Source organism: Cyanistes caeruleus, chromosome 7, assembly GCF_971803275.1.
Source record: "Cyanistes caeruleus chromosome 7, bCyaCae1.hap1.1, whole genome shotgun sequence".
Lineage (NCBI taxonomy): Eukaryota > Metazoa > Chordata > Aves > Passeriformes > Paridae > Cyanistes > Cyanistes caeruleus.
In genome coordinates this window covers 24,290,841-24,318,674 of record NC_141707.1, presented here as the reverse complement: position 1 = coordinate 24,318,674, position 27,834 = coordinate 24,290,841, and the positions used below count along the sequence as shown (strand labels likewise).

Sequence of the window (27,834 nt, the reverse complement as noted above, 5' to 3'; positions counted from 1 at the left end):
TCTAGGAATATACATCTTTGAGGCTAGGGAGTGCCAAAAAGATCTTCAGTTTAGGACAAAAATATAATCGCGTTTAGTGCTCCAATCGTCCTTTCTCTGCTAAACTCACATAGCCACGATGATTGCCCAAAGAATCCATGCATTCCCCTTCCTTGGACATTCTCAAGACTAAATAAAGCCATAAACCACCTGGTCTCACAGTTTCCCTGACACTGTTTTGGGCATGAAATTTCACTTTTTGAGGTTGCTCACAATCATATTATCATGATTCACATCATATGGTATGTTTGATATTTTCAGATGTACTTAGACTTGGTTTCTGATTATCCAGAATGTGCAGATGAGGTTTTAATTATGTCACTTCTTCTTTCTGTCTATAATATCTCTGTGCTGGCCTCACAGGGCTCCCTGAAGCATGTGGTTCCATTTCTACCATTAGCTGAAGTCAATGGTATGAATAGCATTCCCTAGGTTTGAGATGTTCCAGAAGTGATACATTATTGATTTACATTTTAAAAGATGTCACACATACACATGTATGCTAGCAGGATCCTTGTCTGTGATATTTGAAACCTTTTCAGACTAAATATTAAAAGTACTTCCAGTTCTATAATTCTTTTTTTAAGTTCAGACTTTAAATAAGGCTTTTGTTCCTTCCACTGCTCCCTTGTGCTATCATAGCACAGGAACTTTGCTGATCCTTCTCACAGATGGAAGTTCATGACTACATTGCTTGGTTACCAGATTTCCCTCTTCCTCTTTATTGTGTCTCTCTATCCTTAGCACTGACATATTTGCATTTTCAGTAGTCAGGTGAACAGGGTAATTTGAATAACTGCTATAGAAGTAAAGACTCAAGGGGTTTGATTTAATTTTGTTTAAATGTTAGTATATGAAATGTAATCTGATAGGGAGTAGTAGAACCACTGTGCAGACGACAAGTGTTAGGCAGATCTTACTACCTGGAATAATTGAAAACTGTCTGCTTTCTATAATTTTACTTGGCCTTCCTCATCTAAGAGTTAAAAAAAATTATGTGCTGCTCTTGATTAATTAAAAAAAGGACCATAAATTAAGTTCTAGTTCAATTTCCACAAGAAATAGTGAAGGCAGGTATACCAGCCAATGCTCAAAGGAGATGGGTGTGTGGACAAACAGTAGCCAAAGTGTGCATGTCAGAATAATTTGGATTGGATTAGTCATGTTCTAAAGAATAAATAGTTAAAAAAGAACAATTTATTCATCTCAGTTCTCATTAACTAACTTGGGATCCATGTTTTGTCATCCAGAAGATTCTAAGTTCAGTGTCCCATTTGTGTCATTTGCTTTAGACGTGAATAACCTCAGGACTCTGCTTTGTATATTTTAGTCTCTCCTGTTGATCTTCTAAGTGAATGTTTTACTGCCAGAAGGAATTCCTGAAAGTGAAAAAGGAAAAGAAAACCAGGAATTACCAATATTCTGTTTTATACAAATCTAATTACATTTGCTGCTGCTTGAACACATTCATGGGTGAATTTCAGGCAAGCCAGTAAGTATCAGTAGGTAGAACATACCTGATAAGCCAAAAATATTGCATGTATTTTTAACCCACAAGAACATGGACAGCTGTGGGTCTTGGAACACTTTATCAATTTATGAATCTAAGAAACTACAAAGCGTTGAAATCCTTCCAAAATAGTTCATACTTGAGGCAGATCATGGCATATGATAATCTCATAGCAGAGCCCTGGCTATAATGCCATCTGCTTTTCCCAGTGAAAATACCTCAGGAGGAATGGGAGCATTATAGTGATATGTGACAATCACTACCTAACAGCACATCTAGTTCAAGTCAAATTATCTTGATTGAGAACATGAGAGGAAGTTAGAGGGAAAATAATAATTATTTTTGACTAAAATATATATAGAATTTAAAATGTCTAGCATAATATATAATCAATTATGTCAATAATTATATTTTACACTTTAGTTTTAAAAAATTTACATTTCTGGGTAAATAACAAATTGTCAATCACTTCAGTGTTCAGTGATTAAAAGACTTTTTTGACATCTGCTATCTTTAACAACAACTAGCCAATTTATTTTACTTTCAATTTGCTCTCTATGCTATATAATGTTTCTGTATAGTTGCTATGTTTCCTATTTGATTGGATAGCTGAGACTCAGATGTGTGAAGATATTCTTCAATAGTAGGAAATTTCTGAAAGGTAGCAAGGAATTCAGTCTTTAAAGATGATTTTTTTTCTTTTGTTTCTATTAGGTAAATTACTGTGAGAGCAATTCAGTAAAACAAAAAAAATTATACGGCTTGGAGTTTTATAAAAGAAGAGGAAAGACATACTTTTTCTTAGGGGGTCTTAATCTAGTATAGAGCTCTCCAGAACTCTTAACTTTCTATGGACAAGTGTCCTTCCTCTCCCCCTCTGCCCACTGGTTGATGCATCAGTCAGATTCTAACAGGCACCATTCCAGCTTGTGTTCATAAAATATTTTGCAAACTGTGGGTTTTTTTTTTGTATAGGAGGTATTTACATTATTTTCTTGATATCAATTTTTTCTCATTCAACACTATCCTGTGTTATGTATACATATTAGTAACTTACACTTCCCTAGTAAGAACATCTCCCAGCAAATATGTGTTTTAAGCAGAATAACGCCTAAAGCATAGGCAGCACATGACAATAGACTTCCCTGCAACCTACTGCTACTAAAGTATTTCAATATAGAAAAAAAGCTTCTTTAAGGCTTGTATTATTCTCCTGTTTCTAATAATTTTAAGGGATCTAATTATACTCCTTCTCTCCAGAGAACTCTCTGAATTAAGGGTTATTCCACTGGAGTCAGTACTGCTATATAGTACAGAATTAGAGTCATAAAGGGGAACAGTTGTTTCCTGATCCTCTGGTGGAAAAAAAAAAGGTGCCATGGGATTAGAAATTACCTGGTTTATACATACACATACCCAAGTTAATAAAAAGATACCAAAAATGTTTTATTTTAGTCTACAGCTGTAACTAGGCAGCAAAGTTTACACAAAGTGAGATTTCTGATATCCAGCCCAGTTTCTAAAAAATTTGTGTTTTAAAGGTAAAGCACCAGACAGTTTTATCCAGGGTCTTTTTGGCTGGGTTTAGATATCTGTTCTTTAGGTGTTGAACAAATGAAACAAAATCCATTTTAATTCTATTTCTAGCTTTGAAATTCAAATTTCCAAGGCAATTCTATTTCTATCTTTAAAATGAGATGGAGGAAAAAGTGAAAGAATCTAGTAAGAGGCTCATTAAATGCCTAATAGGACTTGAAAATTCTGTTTTAATTTTTTTTCTTATAAATTAGGTGAAAGTTCCACTTGCTGCAATTGGGATATTTTCTTTTACAAATACTTGAAACAAATAAATAGATTACTGGGAGAAGGAGTGGTCTCCTACCTTCATAGCCCATTAACCTTATAACTAGATACAGATATCTGCCTCAAGGACAATATTTTTTGTGAAAATTCTCCCAACTTTTGGATATAGAATCACATGGCTCTTCAATGTTTCTGTGATCACAATATCACTATCATATTTGTATTTGCTTCCAAGCTAACTATAATATAAAAGAAAAAAACCTGCAAGTTACACAGAAGTTAATCCCTGAAAGACAGTGTAGCTATAATTATGGTCACAGGAACAAGCAATCTACAAGAGTGTATTTACTCTGGGCTGTGCTCATCAGAAATCATCCATGAAGACAGGTACTGTGGGTCATGGACCATGACTCTGCCAGGCTATTCATTTCAGCTTAACCTTTAAGATAGTGTGAAGTCTGCATTGTTTAAATCAATCAGCCAAGAATGTCAGAAAGCAGAATATAAAATTTTATCAGGGAAATTAAACTGCACTCCAGCATATTTTATGATAGTTATTCATTTTATATGTATTTTATGCTAAGTCTCCATTTCACAAGTTAGTAACTGCAGCAGGTTTCTGTATTCTCACACTGAGAAGTAGCAGCAAACTGCATAATAGCATTATTCAGGTGTGATTTTGATAGCTTTTTGGGATTCATATACTCCTCATTTCATTGGATGAAAATTTACTTTCTCATAAAGTTTCGTTCAGTTTCTGGATTTGATACCAACCCATGCTTGATTAATTTGCTGTCATACTGTTATCTATGTGGCCATACCTATTAACCACTTTAAATGAGCTCTTTGTTTTTTAACAGAGAACACAAGGACAAAGTGGAAGAATAAGCAAGTGGAAAAGAGAGGCAAAATAAGTTTTATAGCAACAATACCAGCCTTGCCTTCCAGTAATATCTAGGGCTCAAGCAAGCTCAATTGAAGCAGCAACTATATGTGAGTCCTTTTTTCGTCTAGTTTTTGTTAGATTTTTGATGATACAAGCTCAACAATGTAATGGAAGATCCTTGTATTCTCAAGATTCTCATCCCCTCTCCTTAGACACCAGTTGCTGGTGCCAGCAGGATTCCTGTAGGCAAATAATATGGTCAGAGAATAGAGCTGGCTTTAAGTAAAGATATGGACTTGCACCTGCAGAACAATAGACATTCAAATGAAAAGACTTAGTGCCAAGTTTTCCTTGATTTTTAAACTTGGCCTTACTAAACTAATGGAAGTGATGAATTATGTACAGGTGTACTGACTCCCTTTAGAAAAGAGAGCATGTACCTTCCATACTGATTTTGAATCCTCATCTTTAAATAGAAATGCTATCGATGGAGGGAAAAGCTGCTGTCAGATTGCTATGTTCTGTCTATAATCTATTTGCTGTAAAATGGAAAATGACCCAGGGAAATAAATGTGTTATGCAAGTCTGGGTAAGAAACCTCTAATAGAAAATGTTTATTTAAAGAGAAACATAGTTTTCCTGCACGTGTGTTACAGATTTTAAGAGATCTAAACACCTGGAGTTGGTAATTGTCTGTACTGTCCTTGTTAATGTGAGAGGAATCCCAAACAGTGTGTTGACTAAAATCTTTGCATATTTACATCATGTCTGCTGGGTGTTTACATTTTTAAATGGCATGTACCCAGGAATCTGAAAAGAAACCAAGCAGTGATAATTTAGCACTTTGAAACGAAGTACCTAAGATCTACATTTCAATGCAAGGCTATTGCCAATTCAGTCAGTCACCAACCAAAGGCATTAGAAATAAACAGGAATGAATAAATAACATATGTGAAGAATTCTACTTTAATTGATCTTAAAATCATAGAATCATTTAGTTTGGGAAAAAGACATTTAAGGTCATGGAATCCAGCTGTTAACCTGCCAAGTTCAGCACTAAATCATGTCCCTAAGTGCTACGACCACATGTCTTTTAAATGCCTCCAGGGATGGTGACTCAACCAGTTCCCCCGTCAGCCCATTCCAATGCCTGACAACCCTTCAGTGAAGAAATTTTTCCCTTTATCCAACCTTAACCTCTTCTGGAGCAACTTGTGTCCATTTCCTCTCATCTGATTGTTGGTTAACCAGGAGAGAAGGCTGACACCCCCCTTGCTGCAACCTCCTTTCAGAGAGTTGCAGAGAACGATGAGGCCCCTCAAGCCTCTATTATTTTTTTCCAGGCTAAATGATTCCTGCTCCCTCAGCTGTATCTCATGAGACTTGTGCTCCAGACCCTTCATCAACTTTGTTCCCTTTTTCTGGAAAAGCTCCTTCATTTCAGTGTTTTTCTAGGAGACAGTGGCCTAAAACTGGCACAGGATGCGAGGTGTGGCCTCACTGGTTCTGAGTACTGAGGGACAGTCACTGCCATAGTTCTGATGGCTACACCATTTCTGATATCTTTCTTGGAGTAGAATCAGGTTCTTCACTCAAAAGGTGTCTGGGCACTGGAACAGGCTCTCTAGGAGGTGGCCACAGCAGCAAGCCTGACAGAGTTCAGGAAGCATTTGGACAATCCTCTCGGGCACATGGTGTGACTCTTGGGAATGGTCCTGGGCAGGGCAGGGAGTTAGACTCAATGATCCTTGTGGGTCCCTTCCAAATCAGTGCATTCTGTGATTCTGTGAAATGGCAGCAAGAGAAAGGGTGTAGCTCTGCAGGATATGTACATTTTAGATTTCACATCGTTATTTTCATTATGTAAACTACCAATAGAAAAAAAGCCAGCAAGCCGATAGGGATAGCCAGGTTATTTCTACTATTTATTTGGATGAGCATAAATTAAATTTTTCAGGTACTTGTTGACCCAAATTTCTTCTTTTTATGTTAGTATTGCTTTGGTTCTTGATTCACATTGAGAAAATTAGAAAATAGTTCATCTCCTTTTTAAAATTTTGTTTCTGAATAAAGAAATAATTTGGTATTTAAATAGGCAAGACTTTGGAAATTATTTGTGAAGTATTGTTGCACATTTTTAGATAAGGAGGAGCATTACATCTATGAAAATATTCTGTGACATTGATCATGCTTTATTTTTAAAGAAATTGATCAAATACTCAATTTCAGTTAGATAACTACAAGTTCACAAAGAGTTGCCCATTAAATCATGCCAACTATGAAAATGCTATGGTAAATTGCAAAGTGGAATATAAATATGACACTCCTTATAAATGTCTATTGCCTAATTATCATCTGAACTTTGTCATAGTGAGACAACATTAAACAGGAAAGTTTTACCTGACCTGTAGTTAAATATTAGCTAGCTTTAGATTAAAAATACAGGCAAAATAAATAGACTTTTACTTTGATCACAAAATGGGGCATTTGAATAAGTGAAATCTAAACTGTGCAATTAGACTGTTTCACACAGAAGGAGCATAGAAACAGTGGATGACAGTAGACAAAGTGGTAATTCCCTGGATACGTGCAAAGAATATGGGGAAAAAAAAGAATAAAACTTGCCAGAAGGAACCTCATATACATGGGCAGGTAAGAAAATGAGTGACTTTTTCTATTAGCTTGGCATAAATTCTGAGCAATTCAGTGTTATTCGGTGGTGTCAGATATCACTGAAGCAACAAAGAATAAAACCATCAATTGAAAACTGTGACCTATTAGGCATATGAAGGGATCATAGGCATTATACGTGCTTATTTCTCTCCTGTGGCCACTGAGTTTGATGGAAAATCTTTTTCTTTCTATGTTAAATCCCTAAATGTCACAAGATGTTTAAGGAATATTTTAATAAAGTGCATCCATCTCTGGAATAAAAGATCAATAAATGTGCTGATTTCATCAGGGCTGTACCATTTTGTGTTATTCAGATACCTGGCTAAATTATTTAATTTTTATTGAAAAATAAAACTTGGGAAATATGACCACATGAAAGCTCATGTTGACTTTAAAAAAGACACTAAAAAAGTTAGTGGACTAAAATACATAGGAATACACCCTCCATATAAGGCATCAAGACTCTGTATTGACACTGAAACATAGCATTTTCAGTGTTGATTGGACTCAATGATCTTAGAGGTTTTTTCAACTTAATAATTATGTGATTCTAGAAGTGATTCAACTCCGATAATTAGAACAGTCCCATCATAATATCCAGTTTTTGATTAAGGAAAACAATGTCAGATTTTTTGCATGGTCATCAGATTTTGGAATTATCTAGCAGGACTTAAGTGTCTCACCCTTCATAAATCAGCAGAAGTCTTTCTTTGCTGTGATAGCTAAACAAATCTCAGTTACTAAGTTTATTGGCATCTTACCTAGTAGATCTAAGAGAGATTATTCCAGAGCACCACTGTTTTGGGGTGCTGACTTTAATATCACAGCTTCAGAAGCTGGCACTAATTATATATGTTTCCAAAAAATCCATCCTTTCCCATCTCTGTCTTGTTTTGCTCCTGTGCCGCCTACTCCCGTATGCCAGAACAAGTGTTCATGTATTCACAGTTCAGGTTAAAATCAACCTAGAAAAAGAATTGGTGGAGGACAAAACTTTCTCTTTTAGAAGGAACCCCAAATTATGTACACATAAAATGATGATGCTACTTAAGAAATCTGAGTAAGGCACTGGGGGAACCCTGCTATTACCAGCCCAACAGAGGGTCCCCTCTTCTGTACTTCGAGAACAGGAAATGTCTCATCACCTGTCCTCCTGTTTCTCTGAGTCCCTGAGTTGCTGTAGCTGCTTAGGGTAAGTGTTAGAACTAGAAGCACTTGTTTCTTCTCCCAATTTCTTAAAAAAGAAGGTTTCATATTCTTTTAGATGGAATAAAAATACCTATGTATTTATGGGAAACGATGAAGTCTTTCTGCCTTTATCACTCCAATAGGACAACGAGATGCTGCCAAGGTTAGGAGTTGGAAATATCCTGAGCTATCTCGACCCAGCCCTGATTGTCTTAGACTTGAAAATAGATTTTAGGATATTCTCTTTAAATATTAGCATGTAAGGTACCCATACTACTGGTTAGAAAACACATTTAAACACTTTTGAGCAAAAAAAGGAAATAACTCATCAGATAGAAACTAATTAAACAGATCAGATTTCTGGATTGTATTTTTTTTACCTTTCAAGGTATATATACAACAGTATTTTTAATCTGAATGAACCTGGGAGAGAACTAAGGAAAGAAAACAAAGTATTTGTTCATGGTTGGAGAAACTTTATTTGGCTGACAATAAAGACTTGTGACTGGACATCATTTGCTCTGAACCAGTACCTGACCACAGGTAAGAAAGTGAGGATAAAATCATGTTACCGTGGCACATACTAAAAAAAAAGTATATAACCAGATATTAATTTGCTTAGGAAAGAAGTCAGGGGAATATTTAACATCTGCTTAGAGAAATGACAGGTAATAGAGTTGGTTAATTAAACAAATATTTATGGATAATTTATCTGAGATTTTCAGAAACAGATCTTGATTTTTTTTTTGTTTAGTGACTATTATGTACAGAAAATTTATGGAACAGGGACAAACGTTGGATAGTTTGCTTATGAGTAATATGAGATATAATTACTGATTATATTAATGGACATTTTTTATTTGACTAGTTCTGACAGATAATGAATAATCATTCAGTGGTCTTGGTTATCACTAACATATAATTAACTGCTTGTAGCCTTAAAAACAAAAATAAAAACACGTATACAGATGAAAACCCCAAATGTCTGGGTTTTAATCTAAAGAAGCCTGTGACTGACTCTCTATTAGAACTAGTTCTAACAATGTATGTTTTAGGCAGAATATTATATCTGTCATGAGATGTGTGATGAATCAGTGAACAGAAATCCCTAAGATTTGCCAGAATTCACATAAATTTATGTAATAGATTCAAAACTGATTGAAAATTACATTTATTCAGCAATGAAGCATGAACGTGTCATGTGATTTTGATGACCACAGTTTTCTAGAAGACATAAATTGTTCTCCTGGTGGACATTTATGTTTTCTTTGCCTGGGACTGTTCTAACTCCAACTGCCCTGGGCCTCTGAGCCCAGATGCATCTAAGCAGAGGTTCTGCCACCATGCATGTTCTGATAGTTGATAACAAGCTTGCTCTATTTTATTGTATTTTAAAAATAAAGGAGGGATAATACAAAGTTAGCTATACCAGGACTTTATTGGGAATTTGTTATTTATGAATAGCATGGCAGAACAGAAAACAACACTGTAGGCACAGATCTTAGTCCTCCTCCTGTTATTACTGAAAAATAAATGTTATGAAGACAAGAAACAGGCTCAGTCCTTTATATGATACTCATGTATTTACTGTGAGGTCTGCCTGTCACCTTTGTGCCAAAAGCTCTTCTCCCTTTACTGAGCAGGAGACTTCTTAGGATAACCACTGCCTTCAGAAGGAGAAAGATGGTGTGGCATGGGTGAAGAAGATGCAGCCCCTCATACCTAAAGTTTACCAGCAGAGGACACAACACAGAATGTGGGGAGAGCGGCTGTGTTGCTGTGCATCCTCGCACTCGCATTGCAGCTTTGTCCTGGCCTTTTAAGATGTTGGCTTGGATTTGACAGAGGTGCACCTGGCAGGCTGCAGCCAATGCAGCCAAAAGCCCCTTATGTTTCTGTGAGGCTCTATTTCCTGTTAGTAAAATTAAAGTATTTAAAAAATAAGGAGTCATCCAGGTATGCTTGTTAAAAAAACTGTACAAACCCTGGGATTATTTGAATAGTTTTTTCCTAAAAGTTCAGTAATTACTTGGAAAATTAATACAGTATCTTTTAAGGGAAATATTGTCTGTTTGAAAGTCAATGTGTATTGCCTTCAGGAAGTTCTTCTGATGTCTTTGAGTGGACTCTACAAAGTAAATACCTTCCTGTACACTGATTAGTAAACTATTAATATAATAGATATAGGACAGAGTCAACATTTTTGGTTCTTATTGTTCAATGTTTTTTAAAGCCTTTGCTGTGAATAAAAAGAGACTTTAATATGCTCCTGCATAGATTTATATTCACCGTATTCCTAAGATCTCCTGGAAATGGAAGCAATTTTCATTTAAATAATTTATTATCAGACTCACAGTGCACTCTGCATCTTAAATGCAAACTGACTCCAAGCATTCAAGACTAACTCAGGATGCAAGAAAAGGTAAGTTTGGCTTAAAAAAACAAACAAATAAACAAACAAAAAAAGAGAAAAAAAAGGTTATTGTTTCTTTTGTTTGCTAATCTTTTTGGAAGTCTATACAGTGAACTTTTCACTATTGATAAGTTTAACTACATTTACCTGTCAAAATGCATCTGGTGTTCTGACATTTTAAAGCTCTTTCCATTTAATAGAGCTCAAGATTGACCCATTTCCCATTTTTCTTTCCATTTTGTATTTTACCAATGGGGATTTCACATTTTTCATTTTATAAAAATCCATGTATTTAAGTAGAAAGATAAGGCTTTAATAAATTAAAAAAAAATTATAGGGAAAGTGTATTGAAGAAAATGTAGGGGAAAAAAGTGAATTGGAAAAATACTCGTAACAGGAATAACTTCTAAACAATTTTTTTAAAAAAATAATAGTGTTATTTGTTAGGGAATATATTTTGGGTGAAATAGCTTTACCAAGTTTGTGTATAATGCCTGCCAATTATGTGCTTTTTAAAAATTATATATTTTTAAAATTAATGTTATTATTTGTACTGAAATATATGAATATATTTTTGAAAAGTTGTGTGCTTTGCTGGACAAATTGGCCAGTGGATAACTCCCTTAAGCAAAGAAGTTACCCTGAAGGAGATACTATGTATCTCCAGAGGTCAGTAGCTTTCTCTATTTGCATGATAGTTTTTCTGTCCTTTTTGTCATAGAAGCATAGAATGCTTTTGGTTGGAAGGGACCTTAAAAATCCTCCAGCTCCAACCCCTCTTCCATGGACAGGGACATCTTCCACCAGGCCAGGCTACTCAGGGCCCCATCCAGCCTGGCCGTGAACACTTCTATGGATGGGGCATCCACAGCTTCTCTGGACTCAGAGTGACTCATCAACCTTTGAATAAAGAATTCCTTCCCAATATCTAACTGAAACTTACCCTCCTTCAGTTTAAACTGATTATCCTATTATCACATGGCCTTGACAAAAGTCCCTCTTCATCTTTCTTGTAGGCTCCCTTCAGGTATTGGAAGTTGAAATAAGATCTGCCCAGAGCCTTCTTCAGGCTGAAAAATCTCAGCTCTCTCAGCCATCTTCACAGGAGAGGTGTTCCAGAGCCCTGATCATCACCATGGCCTCCTCTGGACTTGTTCCAACAGTTCTGTGTCCTTATGTTGAGGACCCCAGAGCTGGATGCAGTGCTGCAGGTGGGGTCTCACCAGAGCAGATTAGAGGGGCAGAATCACTTCCCTTGACCTGCTGTTCATGCTGCTTTGGTTGCAGCCCAGGATATGGTTAGCTTTTGGGGCCAACCCAATCATCTTACAGAGAAATAAGGAAAATGAGATTCTGCAGTGGACCAGACTTCAGTGATTTGCTTTTCATGAGGTGTGTCTCTGCTCAGACCTTCTGAGCAAAGATCGGCACTCAGAGTTTAATGCTTGTTGGTCAACCTTCTGTATTTTAAAATGTTCCCGAAGTATGGAGAAACATAGCTGAAGAACAATGGAGCTCAACATTTCCTCTCCCTTGGATTTTAAGAGAGGATAATGGATGTTCTCTCTTAAAGCATTTGTGCTATTGATTGTGTGATAGGTTTTATCACTTTTACAAAAAGTGGCACCTCACCTTGTTCTGTGTTCATTACTTTATTTACTTATGAGAAAAATATTATCTTCAGAAGGTCCCAGGCAGGGATTTACCATCCTGGATCAAATGAGTAAAACCTGATAATTCCAAAGTTGTTGGCAAGAAAATAGCAGCCCCATGACAGGTCATGTTCCCACAGGTTTCTCTGATAATCACTAATTGCTTCAGAATCACATATTCGGAATGGAAAAGAGAGCTGATTCCATCAGGTCACATCATTAAGATGAAAAGGTGACACACAACATCAGCTGCCTAGCAATATCATATTTCTTCTACTTATCAGTGATTTGTTTATTCTCTTTTTAAATAATAGAAATTAAGAAGTTTCTGCCATTTTTGTAAGTCCATAGTAGTTCCTCATCTGAATACAATAAATTCTCAATAGTTCCTACATACATGAATTTTCTTCTGATTTTCATACTCTCCTACTAAACTAAATAATTGCATTTTTGTCCTTGTTAAGGCTCTTCAATATCTTTAAGCATTTATAATGTGTCCAATCAGCTGTATAATGGCAAGCTATACAAATGCTGGGGGAGGATCTTCTAAATGAAAATATGATAGTTAGGCATTGATTTTCTGTAAAAGCAGGGCACTTAACAGCACAATGCTCTCTCCTGGTCCAGTTCCAGGAAAGGATTTAGGCACCTAAGACAACAGCTGAGTAGATACAAATTATCTAAATCAATTCAGCCACTATTTAACGTTTGTGGAGCCTAAATTCAATAAGGAGCTCCCTGTTCCATCTTAAAATCCCTAAGCACATAAGCCTGTGCTTCTGTAGATGCTAAGAGGAGATGTTGTCTATGTAGCCATCTTATTACTTATTTTCCTTCTAAATATGACTGGAACCCCAGAAGCAGACATTCCTTCACTTTAATTGACTCTGAGACTTAACCTAAGAAGTTTCTTTGCAGTGTGCCAAAAGCACATCTACAGAAACAGGCTACGCTTTTCTGCAGTCTCTCCTTTTTTAAATTACTGGAGAAAATGACAATGCTGTTCACCTTTTCTATCTTATTCTAGAGTTCACTCAGTTCACAAGTTAGGGTATGAGTTCAGTTTCTTCATCAGAAAGCATTAAACACACAGACTCTGTCTCAAAGAAAAGTGCTTTCAACACTATTTATGCCTTCAGGTGCATTTTTGAGAGCAAGAGGAGAAAATCCTTGTACCTTTGGCTGCAGCTGTGCTACCCCCATGGCAGGGAGTGCCAGGGTCTCTGGCCATAGGGGCCTTGCCATGCTGTAGCCTGCAGTGTTCCAGATGAAGCATCTGCAAATCATCCTGACCTGATAAGTGCAGAAGTCAAGGGATGCAATATTGGATCTGGGAGTCCATTATTAGTTTCAGGTACTCAAAATGTATATTTGATACCCATGTGGTCAGTCTCTGCACTCATGTTAGTTTATCTCCTTACCCATTCTTATTTACTTTTCCTCTGAAAATATCTCAGATTTTAAGAATTTATCTGTAGGGCTGGGGGAAAATTCATATCAGAAACAATCTCATTCTTCTCAAGTTCTTCTCTGCATATATTTCTTTCCCTGAACATTTCAATTATACATTGGTTACTTCTTTTTGAGCCTTTGATCATGGTATAGATCTTTTTCTGGGACATTTCTTGTTTTGTACATTTACCTGGTATTGAGTTTTTACATTGCTTGAAAAATTGAGCAACATGCACCTGTTTAGTTTATCCTTATATTATGCTAAATATTTATGTTTGAATTGTTATTCTGTTTTGTCACGAATGTCTATCCTTAAAGATTTCTTCCTTTTCTTACATGTATGTGTATATGAAACTTTTTCTTGAAGCTATGATCTTTAAATTTTTTAATTGAACCATAATTGTTTTATTAATAATGATTTCTCTTTCTAGCTAGCCTCTTACACTATTCTGATGCATTTACACATATTGATACCCCTCAGTTATGATTTCACTCTGTCGAAATCCTTTTATGCAAGCTACTCTTTAAAGTTTAATTTCAAAATTTAAATATAAATGCATTATAAATTTAAATATATTGCATCTACTAACTTTGACCTATTGATTTTGTAATTCTATTAAAAAAATAATCAATGTTGATAAAAGCTGTTGTTTGCAAACACATGATTAATATGGCTTATAACACAGATCCTTGTTAAGCTAATATGTGCTTTGAAAGAAAAGCATTGAATATCTAATATTCGACTTATGCGTTGGGGCTCTTCTGGATATAGCAGAATAGTAGCTTACTTACAAGGCTGAATTCTGATTTTACAATACTGCTTTTATCCCAGAAAACTTGTCAGGGATAGTTAAAAAAAAAATCTTAAATAATATAGGGTGTCTGGGTTATTTCCAGAAATAAGTTTGACTATCTGTCAACTCATAATTATATCTGTCAACTCATATTGTAACTCATGATATATGTTCATTTATGTAAAGCAGGAGACATTTTTTTCCTTATGTAGAAAATGTCAGAACTTGAACTCAATAGCAGCAGATACCACCATTATAGTATAATATCTATTTGCTTAGGATTACCTTATGCACTACATTCTAGGAAGGGAATTTTGCAGACACTTCCGAAGGAGTTGAGGATCAGCTGTGTACTTTAAGACCCCAGACAGTATGTTGAAGATTAATAAATGTTAATATTATGAGAATATGAGTTGTTAAACGGTTTGTTCTTTATGGCAAAAAACCCAGTGGTGACTGCTTGCTAAATTATTATTTTTTAGTATATAGCAGCAAATTGAAATCTCCATTCCAACACAGGCAGAAATTATGTTTATAATGGGGGAAGAATTAGTATTTATTGGATTTTTTTTGCACTGAATCTTTTCACTACTTGTTCTGCTTTTTGTTCTTTTTTAGCCATTTTTGTTCCCATCTTAAGAATCCTGATCCTGCTGCAGCAGGGGTCAATGAATTCTCGCCATTAACCATGAAGAAAATGAAAAACCATCCTCTCAGAAATCATTACAGCCTATTCTTTTTTTCTCCTGCTGCTTCAGTCTTTGGCTTTTATCTTTCATAACTCTTTTTTTTTTTTCATTGTTTCAGTTTGCAACTGCTTCTTCATGTTTTGGCTCATTGATTTTGTTTCCTTGATTCTCACAGTAGCTTTACTTCTCAAACACTCTGTTTTCCCTTCTACAAAGGAAATAGGTAATTTGCTGTACAAACAGACCGGTTGTTGGATTTGGTGCCACAGCAATAGTTGGCCCTCCACTCAGAAAGGTTAATGGCCTGTGAACCCCAGCTTTAGCCTGCTGTCATTCTCTCTGATGTTCGTGGCTTATGAGGGGATCACATTTTATTTGCTGGACTTATCAGTGTTTTTTTCCCCTTGTGATAATTGCCTGACCTGCTATGATTGTTGTTTGCAGTATTTACTGACTCAAAGATCTTTCCATCCACTTTATCTCTGCTTGTTCTTATCAGTAGAGGCTCATTGACATTTTATTTGGTCAGTGCCCACACGCAGACTGCTCAGTAAAAGTTCCCATATTCTAATGATGTGCACTTTGAGATCAGCTGAAATATTTGTATAGCATTCAGGGGAATAAACCCTCTAAAATTAATGGCTTGTTTTATGTGATAGTGTACTACTTTATACCACATATTTCAAACAGAAAACATTTACTTTCTTTTACACCTCGTAACGATCATATGTTTTTGCTACAAAAAAACCCAAACCAACCAACAAAAATTCCCAAACCCCTCTCAACTGAACTAATTTAAAAACATAAAAAAATTTAAAAATTTGCTTGGAATGACCTCTCCCCCCAGCTTGCAATTTTGTTTCAGAATATCTTTTTGTTTATCCTTGTACTGCAAAATGCAAAGCAAATGCCATTAGTGCCTTTACACACTGTGCTCTGTGCAATTTATGCTGAGCAGCAACAGACTCCAGCAGTAAGTGGCCACATAGTGAGATGAACCGTTACGTAACCACAGACAGTAATTGGATGCTATTAATGAGAATTTGGGATAGCACAATTTTTTAGCCCCTGAAGTAGTTAGCTTTTTATAATCTCGATTAATGTCACATACACTCTTTTTTGCAGTGAATAATTATTTTCCAGTTGTGCTCTGCAGAGTCACTGGAACAAGGAACTCTGCATTAGCCTGATTTGCCCAAGTTCCTCAGATTATATAGCACAAGTATGGATTTGTAGAAGGTGCTTCTGCATATGGAGAGGTAGAAAGCTGTGTCACCTTGTAGGCAGCCTCTATAAAATTGTACTTTTCAGAGTCCTAATTCTTTTACCTTTTTTATCTCAGTTCTCTTGTTCCTGTGAATAAATATCTGTACCTTTAGAAAGCAGCAGCTTCTTGTATTACACCTTTCAAACAGTCTGTCTGGCTGGAATCCAGAGCAGGGCAGAAGCAAGCATCTGTTCATAATTTATTTTTCCTTGCCATTGGAGTACAGAATGGAATAAATAGGGAGCTGGGTATAGGCCCTGCACCAGACCCCTATTTTTAAGGTACTTTCCAGCATGACAATTCTCACTCTTTAAATAGATGAGCTTGGAAACAGAATCTGGGATGTTGGCAGCTTAAAAGGACAGGGCTCCAGCATCTGCTGTGGAAAAATAGACACTTCTTGGTAGAAGGTGTAGCAAAATAAAAAATGCCCTAGTCTTCAAAATGTATAGTTTTCCACTGAAAACTGGGGCCTTGCCACGTGAGTGCAAGTGTGCTCTGACCTGATTTCCTGGGAAACTGTGGTTACTGTGAAAATGAAGCCACTGGGAGCTGCAGGTGCTCAGCATTTTGGAAAATCAGGTATCAAGTAACAAAGCTGAACTTGCAAAGAATGTTTTTAAAGAGGAATACTAGTTGATCGTTATTCGGAAAACACCTAAAATTGTGCTGTATGGGTTACTTAAATTAAATAATACCTAAAACAGTCTAAAAGAGCACTGAAATTAAAAGAAGTAAATTTAAGGTATTATTTTTTACTGTTTTTTATTTCTCATTTTCTGCTTAGAGTCACTGAACTCTATCCAATTGATTGCCCTTTTATCTTTAACTAGCCTAGGGACATAGAAATTAGTTTTTTATAGGTAGGTTATTACTAGGTTGAAAAGCGTAGAATTTTGGATAAAATGCTTTGTATTAGGACCTTGTGGAAAGTGATGATGTAGATCCTGTGAGGGCTCTGAAAGAATCTTGTTTTATTTAGTTTAATACTACTCAAGCTTTCTAGCCCAGGACACCTTCTCTAAGTAAGCATCCTCACTTTTTCTGTGATTCAGCACATTTCAAACAGGTTGACAAGTTCACTAGCACTCCACCTCCATGAGCATTTTAAATGTAGTGTGAATTTGAACAAAACAATTAAAAATATGGCTAAAAGCCTGCTTCTTTACAGATTATTTTGTGCAGTTGCCATCCTTGGAGAGTGTCAAAACCAGACTGCATAAAGCCCTGAGCAAGATTCATGTTTTTAAAAATCCTTGTGCATCTGGAATGACAGCAGGATTTGGTGGGAAGTGCTTCACTTGCTGGGTTCTTCCTCATGTGCCAAAGAGGTCTGGATTCAGAAGTTCCAGCTTTACAAGAGGCAGGATTCCCTTGGCTTTGAATTTATTAAGCAAGACAAGACCCTGGGGAAGATGCAAAAACTAAACAATAAGAAGTTACATAAGACCTTCAGTACTATCAGTACACTAATTAGTATACTAATTTTCTAGAATTTCTTCTTATTTCAGCTGTCTGTAACAGGTCAACAGCCCATGTTAACACTATATTTATTTTTCAAAAAAAATATCTTATACTGTCACCCTTGAAATCAGAACTAACTGAAAAGTATGCCATTCAGCCTATGGAGGAGTGGCATTACAGTAAAAACCACAAGAATATTACATTACATTTTTTAAAATCTCTGGTCACTTTTCGAACTTAGACTCTCAGAATTAAGATGACTGAATTCTTCTCTACATTAAAAGTTACCATAAAGAAAAAAAATTGAAGTGTGAATTCAAGCTCATAAACTACTCCACACTAACTCCTTTTGCAAATTCTCTTAGCTAGCAATGTGTGAAGTAATTTACTCCACTTCCGAAAAGCATCAGTAAGTTCACAACTTATCCTTGACAAGGAGGAGGTTATCTTATATTCACTGTGCATTGCAAATCCAAAAACTCTGATCATCCACCCATTTTGCTGCATGAAAAACCCCCATGTACATTTTTGAATATTCAGATATGATCAGGACCATGGTAAAGGAATGACCAAATGTCTCAAATATATTCCAGTGGCTGTTCCTGACTCCTGCAAGTCTTCCTGACATTCATTATTGCTCCTGCTTTGAGACACCAGTGAACCTAAAACAACTTGTACAGAGAAACAGAAAATTGGGAAATTTTAGTCATTTGACATCTAACCCTAGTCCTTCACTGCTTCTAGTACGTGCTTTTCTTCCATCCCATGGCTCTGTTAAAGGAAGTGTTCTGATATTACAGATTGCTTCTTTGCAGCCTGCCCTAGAATGTGTGGTAATTGCAGACCCCCAGGTCCTACGCTACAGCAGGCAGAGTGAAGCCTGATCACTCTGGCAGCCTCTGCCCCCTCAAGAGCTACAGATAGAGCCTAGAGCTCCTGCCCTGTGTGGAAAATATCTCAAATTGTTGGCACTCTTCTGCGTAATTCTAGGAGCTTCTTCATAAGATAAACAATGAAGAGCTAACCTGAACAATGGCAGGGCTCAGTCATCAACATACACATTCTCTGTGTTTTCATATTTACCCAACAGCAATGGTCTCCAGGGGTAGCTTTAGGCTTTAGGCTATCTCTTTCTAAATATATATGAAGCCTGCCTCAATATTAAAAGTGATCACGTGAGGCAATATTCAATCAGTTTACCAAGATGGTCAGGAAAATTCTGATTATTTATGGCATCAATTCTGTTTGAAAATCTTCCCAAAACCTCCAGTTCTTAATCAGCCTTTTTGATCTAAAAGCTGAGTGGTAATTCTCACTATGGCTTCTTTTCTTACACAATTTTGCAGCACTTTACACAGCAGTTTTTGTCTCTCACTGAGCTGAAAGTCTTGAGGAAATAGTCTTTTTTTGTGGCATTTTGGCACTTGGAGTCCCTGTTGGAACCACAGTGTGCATAAAGCTTAAAAACTCTAGCAAAAAGCTAGCTATGCTTTATGAATTTCTAAAAATAAAGATTTTTTTTCAGGTGAAAATATGATTGTCATCATAAAAAAAAAATTGTCCTTTCCAATTTCAAAACTGTGTGGTGGCTTGGCTAGAAGATAAGCTATAACATTTCTTGAGAATTTAATACTGATATACTTTTTAAATTTATGCATATGTCAGAATGTGTGAAAAAGTGTGATCTTTGTCACGAGCTCACAAACTAAAAATTCAGTTCAAGTCAATGAAGTGTTTTAGTAGAGCTAATTCCAATTGTAAATCATCTAGAACAGAATGTGCCAAAATCATTAAAATGTCTGAAAAATCAGGAAAAAATGAAAAACAAGAAAAGGTGATTTGCTCTTTAAATGAATTCAGATTTTTGAACATTCTTCTTTAAATTCTAAAGAGTTTTTCTTCAAATGAAAACTGGAACTCACATAATCACACAACTTCTGGATTAAGAGCTTTCAAAAACATGATCACAATAAAATTAGAAGAGGTAAGACATTGCACATCCTTTGTAGCCAGGTAAATGCATACCTAAGACTTTACAGGATGGAGACCTGCCTCAGACTAGCTGTGGCTGTCTGTACTGCACCAGTGAAGGAGTGGAGACAAGTTGTGAGCGGTGGTTGGTCTGGAAAGGGAAACAATCTGTCCAAGCTCTTGTGAAGCTGAGACACAGGATTTATTAGCTGAGGTATAGCAGATGGTGGGACTCCATCAAAAGCATTGTATTATGGCAAAATGCAACTTTGTATTTGTATTTGTATTAAGCAATTTGTATTTTGTATTAAGCAATGCAAAAGCACTGTATTATGGGATCTTTCTAATCTGTTATCAAGACAGCTCTATGTACCACACTGTGGTCATGTATGCATGTTCTACATTATTTAACTATTGACTCCTCACCTCTGGACACCTTTCCCAACACTGGATGCTTTTAAGGTTCAGCTGAACAGAGTGCAGACACGTCTTGACAGCTTTTGTCAAGAGAGATTGGACCAATTTATCCTTCAGATCTCTCCCAAACAGGTACTTAATGAGTGTGTGGCAGTCAAATATCAGATGCAGTGCCTGAAAAGTTTTCAGGGCTTAATTCTGAAGTATTTTGTCTTTTAATATGATTTTTCTGTTTCATCTAGAAGAGAGGGCTTCCTGCAAAACATCAGCGGAGGGAGAGAGCAGTTTCAGGTCCGAGAATCACCATAAAAGGAAGACATGAAAATGAGAATGGAAGGAGGATAAATGAGGAAGGTACTCTAAATATAGAAATAGAGATAAAGATACTGAGACCTGAGTGCCAATATAGATTTAGAAGTCCAGAACTGAGAAGAGGGAGAATTTTAAAAGTATCTATTTGATTATGTCAGCTACTGAAAACAAAAACAAAAAAACCCAACAAAACAATTCATCTATGTAACAAAAGCTGTGACACAAATCAGAAATGCTGAGATAACTATAGCAGCAATATAAATGGTCATCAAGAGTCTTACTATTAAATACAGTAGCTAACATTACTGCTATTTATTGTGCTTACTATTTTTTTTTTATTTTACTATTACAAATATACCAAAGAATTTAATATTTATGTGTGAAGATAAGAGACATTAAGTCAACAGATAAGGAAGGGCACAAGCAAACAGTAAATGCTGATCAGTATGGCAGGCACCACTCAAGACATGGGCCACTTCACCTTTGTGACCAATATTTTATAGACATCACAGAGGAAAATTTTGCAGGTGATTAACCAGTGAATTTTGCGGTTATTTATGGGTGAGTTACAGGGCAAGTGAGAATAGGATTCTTGGCTGTGCTAGGTGGACAGATTCTGTGAGGGAATGGCTGCATGTACAGTAGGAAGAGGAGACCTATGTACTATGCAACTCGAGAGGAGAGTGACAGACAAGTTTTCCCTGGCACTTTTGAAGACTTACAACCCCCAGCCAATGCATCTCAAATGTACAAGAGCACCAGGAGAACTTCTCAGTTTAGCCCATGTGATTAATACGCAGCCTGAATGCCCCTGTTAACCACCTTGACAGCTCCTTGCTGATAAACAGCATTTACATCATCACATCACCACTAATTTTGCAGTCACACAGGGTCAGCACTGTGAACATCACTCTATTTTTTTATTGCACTGCTGTTCCCTGCCCCTCCCCATGAGCTGCACTTGCAAGAGAGCTGCTGTGTCCTTGTGACAGTATAAGGATCCAGAGGTTTCATAGGAATCACTAGAGCAGATAGATTCATTTCTTCCATTCAGGTGGATTGCAATTTCTACCAACTGCAACAAAAATATATCATGAAAACTTTTTTGCCCCCTTTTGTGTGGGGACTATCAAAAGGCTAAAGCCAAGGGAAGAGCCTGACTTAACTGAGAAGTATTCTTAGAGGCAAAAGGTGTTTTCTTCTTCCTTATACTCCCCTGCTGCTGTTGGTTTGTAGCCCTTTTGCATATTTCCCTATTCTTTCAAGCTAAATATTTTCCTTCTTGATGTTCCTTTCAGGATTTTTTCTCCCCAGAAAGACACTAAGTCTTCCCATCTCCAGGGTACCAGTCTCAAGTTCCTTTCTGCCACCTCTGTTGACAGTGTCCCCTCCCTGTCCCTCTATGCTGCCTGCTCTGGGAGGTGTCTGGCTGTTAGCCTCTCACCATAACCTACATTCCCATGGGCTTTCACCCTGCAGGGCAGCCTGGGAGCCTGTGAGCACCAGTAAGTGGTATTTGGACAGGCTGGGAAGATGTAGAGTGTGAAGAATGTTAAGTACAGTGCAAGACTGTATCCACAGTATGGATGCACAGCCCTCAAAAAAGAGAAGCCTCCCAATAGATTTTTGTAAATGTGCCTTCAACATTTAAAAAACTATCACAATATAAAGGGTCTAAATAGTTGACAATGAAGATAATATAACTGTCTGTATTGTTTGATTTGAAAGAAATTGAACTTCTAATGAAATTAGAAAATACTTTCAGCTGAAAGCTCACTTTATCTGTGATTTTAGTAGGGACACATTGTACACTTCAGGTTTTTTTCCATTCATTTGCTCCCAGATAAGCAGTATGCTATTACTCTCTAGTGGTGCTGTCTTCAGGGACTATTTCTGTCCGGCACTTGGGAGAATGCATTATGAGATGTCAGCATGTGTGAGCAGAGATAGTATGGCTTGTCATGTACCGATAGGCCATATTCTGCTATAAAATGATGGCTTTGTCTTTTATCACTGTCACAGTCTTACTTAACAAGCTGTGACTCTGCGGTTCATCACAAAGAAAACTGTCATCCCTTGATATGTGCCTTGAATGTCCTTTCATCTTCCATGCAGGTAGGATCTGCCGTGTGACATCAAGCAGAACAGTAACTCCAGATGGACTCTGCTAGTGCAGCAGTATATTAATAAAGGGGTTCACTGGCACAAGTCCAGGTTTTGCACCTTAGATTAGATTATAGGGATAAGGAAAACATATGCAAGCTTTTAACGAAGCAAGACATGGTAATATGTCATAAATATAATTAGAAAAGGAAATGTTAGTAATCCATCGTGTTTAAGTGATAATTTATTTATCATGGTGTTATTCCAAGTAACAGATAAATCAATTAGAGTTCCTTTAGAAAGCAAATAAATAGTGTTGGTTCAATGGGGTGATGACAGATGAAGTGTTTTGAGGAACCCATAAGTTCTGTAGATTGATTTCTCTACAAAATTATGTTTAGGATGAAATTTGTAGAATCACTGGCCTTCACTAAAGACTGTGATGCTGCTAGCAATTTATCTGGCTCTCAGTACTTATATTCATAAGGTCACTGAACAAAGAGACAGTGTCTGTTGCTAGGATCAGAGACAGACACCTAAGGAGAAAGGCCTTCAGCATTTCTGGAGGGCACATATATTAAATAGTTATACAGGGTGTTTAGTGAGTGCTTTGTACCAATGCCTGCAAGTCAGAATTTTTCTGGCAGAGGAAAATGGGCGTATTCTGCTCACTTCAGCATTTTGTACGACCATGGGACATATTATACTGCCAGTGTTGTGATTCTGCAGATCAGATTAAACTACTTTGTGGACATTAAAGTATGAATATTTCATGTGAGCTTTTACAGGGCTGAATTTAAAGTAAGATGCTGAAGTACTTCTCCATATTCCTCTTTCCTGGGATTTTGTATTTTAAAACCAGACCTGCCTTGCACAACGTTGTTCTTCCATGTGACTTCTTTTTAATTGTATAAGAAGGAAAGTCAGGTATATTAACTGTTATGAGCCACAGACTTCCAATCCCAGTGCAGCAAAAGGAAGAAGTAGATGTTTGTCAGTCAACAAAAGTATCTTCTGAGGGTACAAAATTACAGGGAGTGGAAACAGAGTAGTTTCTCCATTGATGGAAAATTGCAGCATTCACATATAATAGTGCTGCAAGGATTTGAGGGATGCCAAGGAAACCTGTGTGGATGTGTTACCAGTAAATGCCTGCCTGCCTGGTGCTTAAAAATAGAAAAGAGGGTGTTGAGTACATAGAAATTGATGTTGAAGAATTTCTGACCTCTTTATTTTGAAAAAGTGTCATCTCACTCTGCCTGACTCTGGGTGTTCTCACCCCTATCAGTATTCAAAGATCTGAAACAAATTATAACTCCCAGGAAATGAGGTCACAGATAATCTCTACTTGGATAGTGTTTCTCCACTGATTTTGGACGTAAACTTTCTTCCAGTGGTAACTTTTAGCTATACTGAAAATCTTTACTTATGCACAAACATAGACCATGCAGATCATTTGGACTTCTTACCTGTGAGGAAGAGAAATTGAATCACTGGTTTTGTTTCACCTCAGAATCTATGCTTAGGAGAGTGTGAATGGGCAGCAAATTCATCTTTCCTGTTTGTGATATTCTTCCAAAGGGATAACCAGTTCCAAGGATCCCATTAAAATTGCTTTGTGTTTAATTTAAACCCCACTGTAAATTCTGGACAACTTCTCTGCATCTCCCTGTCTCAAAAGCCTGTGTTATGCATGTGTTCTTACAGACTCTGAGACTGAGCCCAAAGTCATCTCTAGGCAAAACACATATATGCTAAGATTAGACAACATTAAGAATAAATTTTTTCACTTCCCTCATGATTAGGTTAATTTATTGTGGCAGTTCCATCCTCTTGGGCCTTTCTACTTACTAATGGTTCTAGCTCTTGGTCTTCTTATCAAAAATAGATTTGGTTTTCATTCTGAATGTCATATGTCTTCCATGGACATTACAGTAATGAAAGTATACGGTGGTAAAGTCCCATTTCAATGACCAAAGGCTGAAATCTCTTGAGTCTTCCCAATGAAAGGCTCAAGTAATGCCCACAGAAGATTTTGTTTTCATCTTTTATGGTTTTACCACTGTGGAAGCTGAACACTTTGTTGTGAGTGAGTTGTGTAGCCAAAACATTCTGATGTGAAAATCTGTTACTACGTGCTGGTTATATATGCTGGGCTAATTTTCTTCACAGTATGTATCATGGGGTTATGCTTTGGATTTGTGCTGGACACAATGCTGGTAATTCCAGGCTGTTTTTGCCATGTGCTCACACAGAGTCAAGGCCTTTCCTGCACCCACACAGCCCTACCAGTGAGGAGAACGGAGGTGCACAAGGAGCTGGGAGGGGACACAGCCAGGACAGCTGCCCCCAGCTGTCCCCAGGGACATCCCACACCACACAGTGTCACTCTCAGCACACAAACCTGGGGGAAGAAAGGGGAAGGGGGGATGTCTGAAGTGACAGTGTTTGTCTTCCCAAGGCACCGCTAGGTGTGGTGGAGCCCTGGCTGTCCTGGAGATGCTGAACACCGGCCTGCCCATGGGAATGGTGGATGAGTGCCTTGTGTGGCTTTGTTTGTGTGCACAGCTTTTCCTTTACCTACTGAACTGCCTTTACCTCACCCACAAATTTTCTAACTTTAACCCTGCTCATTGACTCCCCCATCTTGGTGTGGTGGGAATGAGTTAGTTCCTGTGTGGAGCTTAATTACCAGCCAGAGTTAAACCATGACAGACCTCACAATGCTGGGCCACTAGTGAATTTTGCAACACTAAATTTAGATCATGGAATGACAGAGTCATTAAGGTTGGAAAAGTCCTTTAAGATCATTAAGTCCAACCATCAAAGTCAGATATTCATCTTCCCTTTCCACTGTGGAGAAAGAAGTGGGATCCACAGAATTTTGCATAGCAAGGAGAAAACTACTTGAGGTAGTCCATGCAAAGGAGAAGTAAAACTTAACTCTTTCCAGAATATGCCATCTTATCAATTTTCTTCTGGAAGGAGACATTCAGCCTTTTTCCTAAGCAGCAGCAAAGCTTGTCAAAACCAGCTGGTGATACTCCAGCCCATTTCTATATAACTCAGTGAGAGTCTGATCATTGGAGCACTTTCCATGTCTGCTAATTGTTGTGTTTCCTTTTTTCACCTCAGAGTATATTGCATTTCTGTGTGCACAAGTATACAATGGACAAAACATTAGTGCTGTTGCAATAAATCTTGTGTGTGTGCATTCACACTCGTTTATTCCTCTGATTCAATACTGCACACACATTTTATCATTCACTGGATATTTCTGGAGCAAAAAATACTATGAAACATATCAGTTATTATTTTTTCTTCTCTCCTTTTCATGTGCTGCAGTAAGTGAGTACATAATGACTTTAGACTATGGTAATTCAGGCAGAAGAATGTTGATTTTGATCTATCATAAATTATGACTGCCATGATGAAGATATGTCTTTATATTTTAGGAATACTTCCTGAAAGTGATGGTCTGTGATGTCATTTGCCATACCTTCCTTTGTTTTTTGATTTGATCTAAAGTTCTTCTTTATTCTGTGAATATGAACTAAAATAATAAACTGCTTTGTCTCTAGAAAACAAACCGCTATACCTCTACATGCCAATTTTTCATCTCAACACATTATGTAATAGCTCAAATGAGAGCACAAAACAACACAAAAACAGCTGGTGGGAAACTTTATTCACCATTAGGCTCTTTCAAGCCTGAACCACTGTTCAGTGTAATGTGCATGGCTTAATGCATCGTATGTCTTTATTAATTTAAGCTGATTGTGCAAAAAGGTCTTTGTAGGGACACCAGTGGACAGCTTCTGTTAGGGAGTCATGCTGAAGCTAGAGGTCTGCCTACATTTACTGCATAATGTGGCCAAGGTTATTTTTACTTTCCATTTCATTTTTAAAAAGTAATGCTAAAAACATAGAGGTGGAAAAATTGGAAAGCTGATTTATATTCACAAAATGTCTGCGCAAGTAAAAGCATAGAAGAGTATTACTCTCTTGGTTAGCATTATGAATATAGATACTAGCATCAGCTTTTGAGTGTTTGGACTTTTGGAGTTTGAATGGACAAGCCTCAAGAGGTTTGGAGTTGCAAGCAGATATTTTTCTGTACAGTGCCCTTTTGGAGACCATTTATGTCTCTGCTGAATATTTTTCAATTTAAGGGTTACGATAAAGATATCTTCACATATTGTTTAAATAATCAAGAAAGCCCCATTATGTTGATTCTTAATAATGTTAATTTCATGTTGCACTTAATAGAATTCCAGGACTACTAGAACATAAATACAATAATGTGTAAACTATGGTTTAGAAAGGAAAATATGTATTTCACTCAAAAGGTAAATCCTTGAATGGAATGATATTTAACAAATGTAATTAAAAATACTGGTTAAGTATAAAAGGATATGCATTTACTTGAGATGAGAAAGGTCATTTCAGGAACATGAAGTCATCTGAGTCACTTACTTTCTCAAAATGCCTGCAGGATAACTATTGATGTATTATGAATTACATCAGTAACCATGACTTCCATGAGAAATTCCATCTCCATTTAACTATTACAGCATCCTCCACACTTTGATCTGGCTGTGGATCCAGCTGGGTCTCAGCAATAGGTCCTGAACAAGGACCATGGGACAGATCTGCAGAGATACTGCAATTATAATCATTGGTTTACTGGTTGCTAGAAGTTTCTGTTGGGCAGATGTCTTGCAGAAATTTACCATCTATCCTATGGTATACTGGGTGTGTTTTGAAGGTTCATGCTTACTTTTTAGCTGAATTTCTAGCTACTCTTCATACACTGGAAAGGCATGAGAGAGCACTAGGCACCTCTGCTCTGCACTTGATGTGTTTTCTCAGACTCTAATGTTCCTGAGAGACCATCTTTTTCTATGTTTATTCATTCCCCAGGGTAATAAAAACCCCATGACTCAGCTGGGGTTTGCAGACACAAGTACACAAGTAAATAAAACTTGTCATATACAAATGCTGAACACAAAATAACGATGTTCTCGAGATACTGATCCATTTAGTTGAGTGAATATTAATGATTAAAATTCATTTATAATTTATCTGTTTACTGCCATTTTGTTTTTATATAACTATTATATAAATATCTATTCAAATATCATTCTTTCTAAATAGAAGACAGTTTGGGGTCAGTACAAACAAAATAAAACTGTGCTGCA

At 36.9% G+C, this 27,834-nt stretch overlaps 1 long non-coding RNA gene across 6 annotated transcripts in view; it reads left to right on the top strand.

Moving 5' to 3' along the window:
• LOC111932151 (uncharacterized) overlaps positions 1-27,834 on the top strand; it is a 287,756-nt gene that overhangs the window by 148,315 nt on the left and 111,607 nt on the right. For 3 of the 6 annotated variants that reach the window (XR_015289000.1, XR_002865972.2, XR_015288998.1), the window contains 4 exons: positions 1,370-1,531; positions 4,213-4,345; positions 8,488-8,642; positions 20,461-20,572. This is a non-coding gene — a long non-coding RNA (uncharacterized LOC111932151). Of the gene's footprint in view, positions 1-1,369; positions 1,532-4,212; positions 4,346-6,757; positions 6,891-8,487; positions 8,643-9,742; positions 10,522-11,528; positions 14,818-20,460; positions 20,573-27,834 lie in introns of those variants that run through there. The other 3 variants (XR_015288999.1, XR_002865968.2, XR_015288997.1) reach the window with 2 other exon arrangements.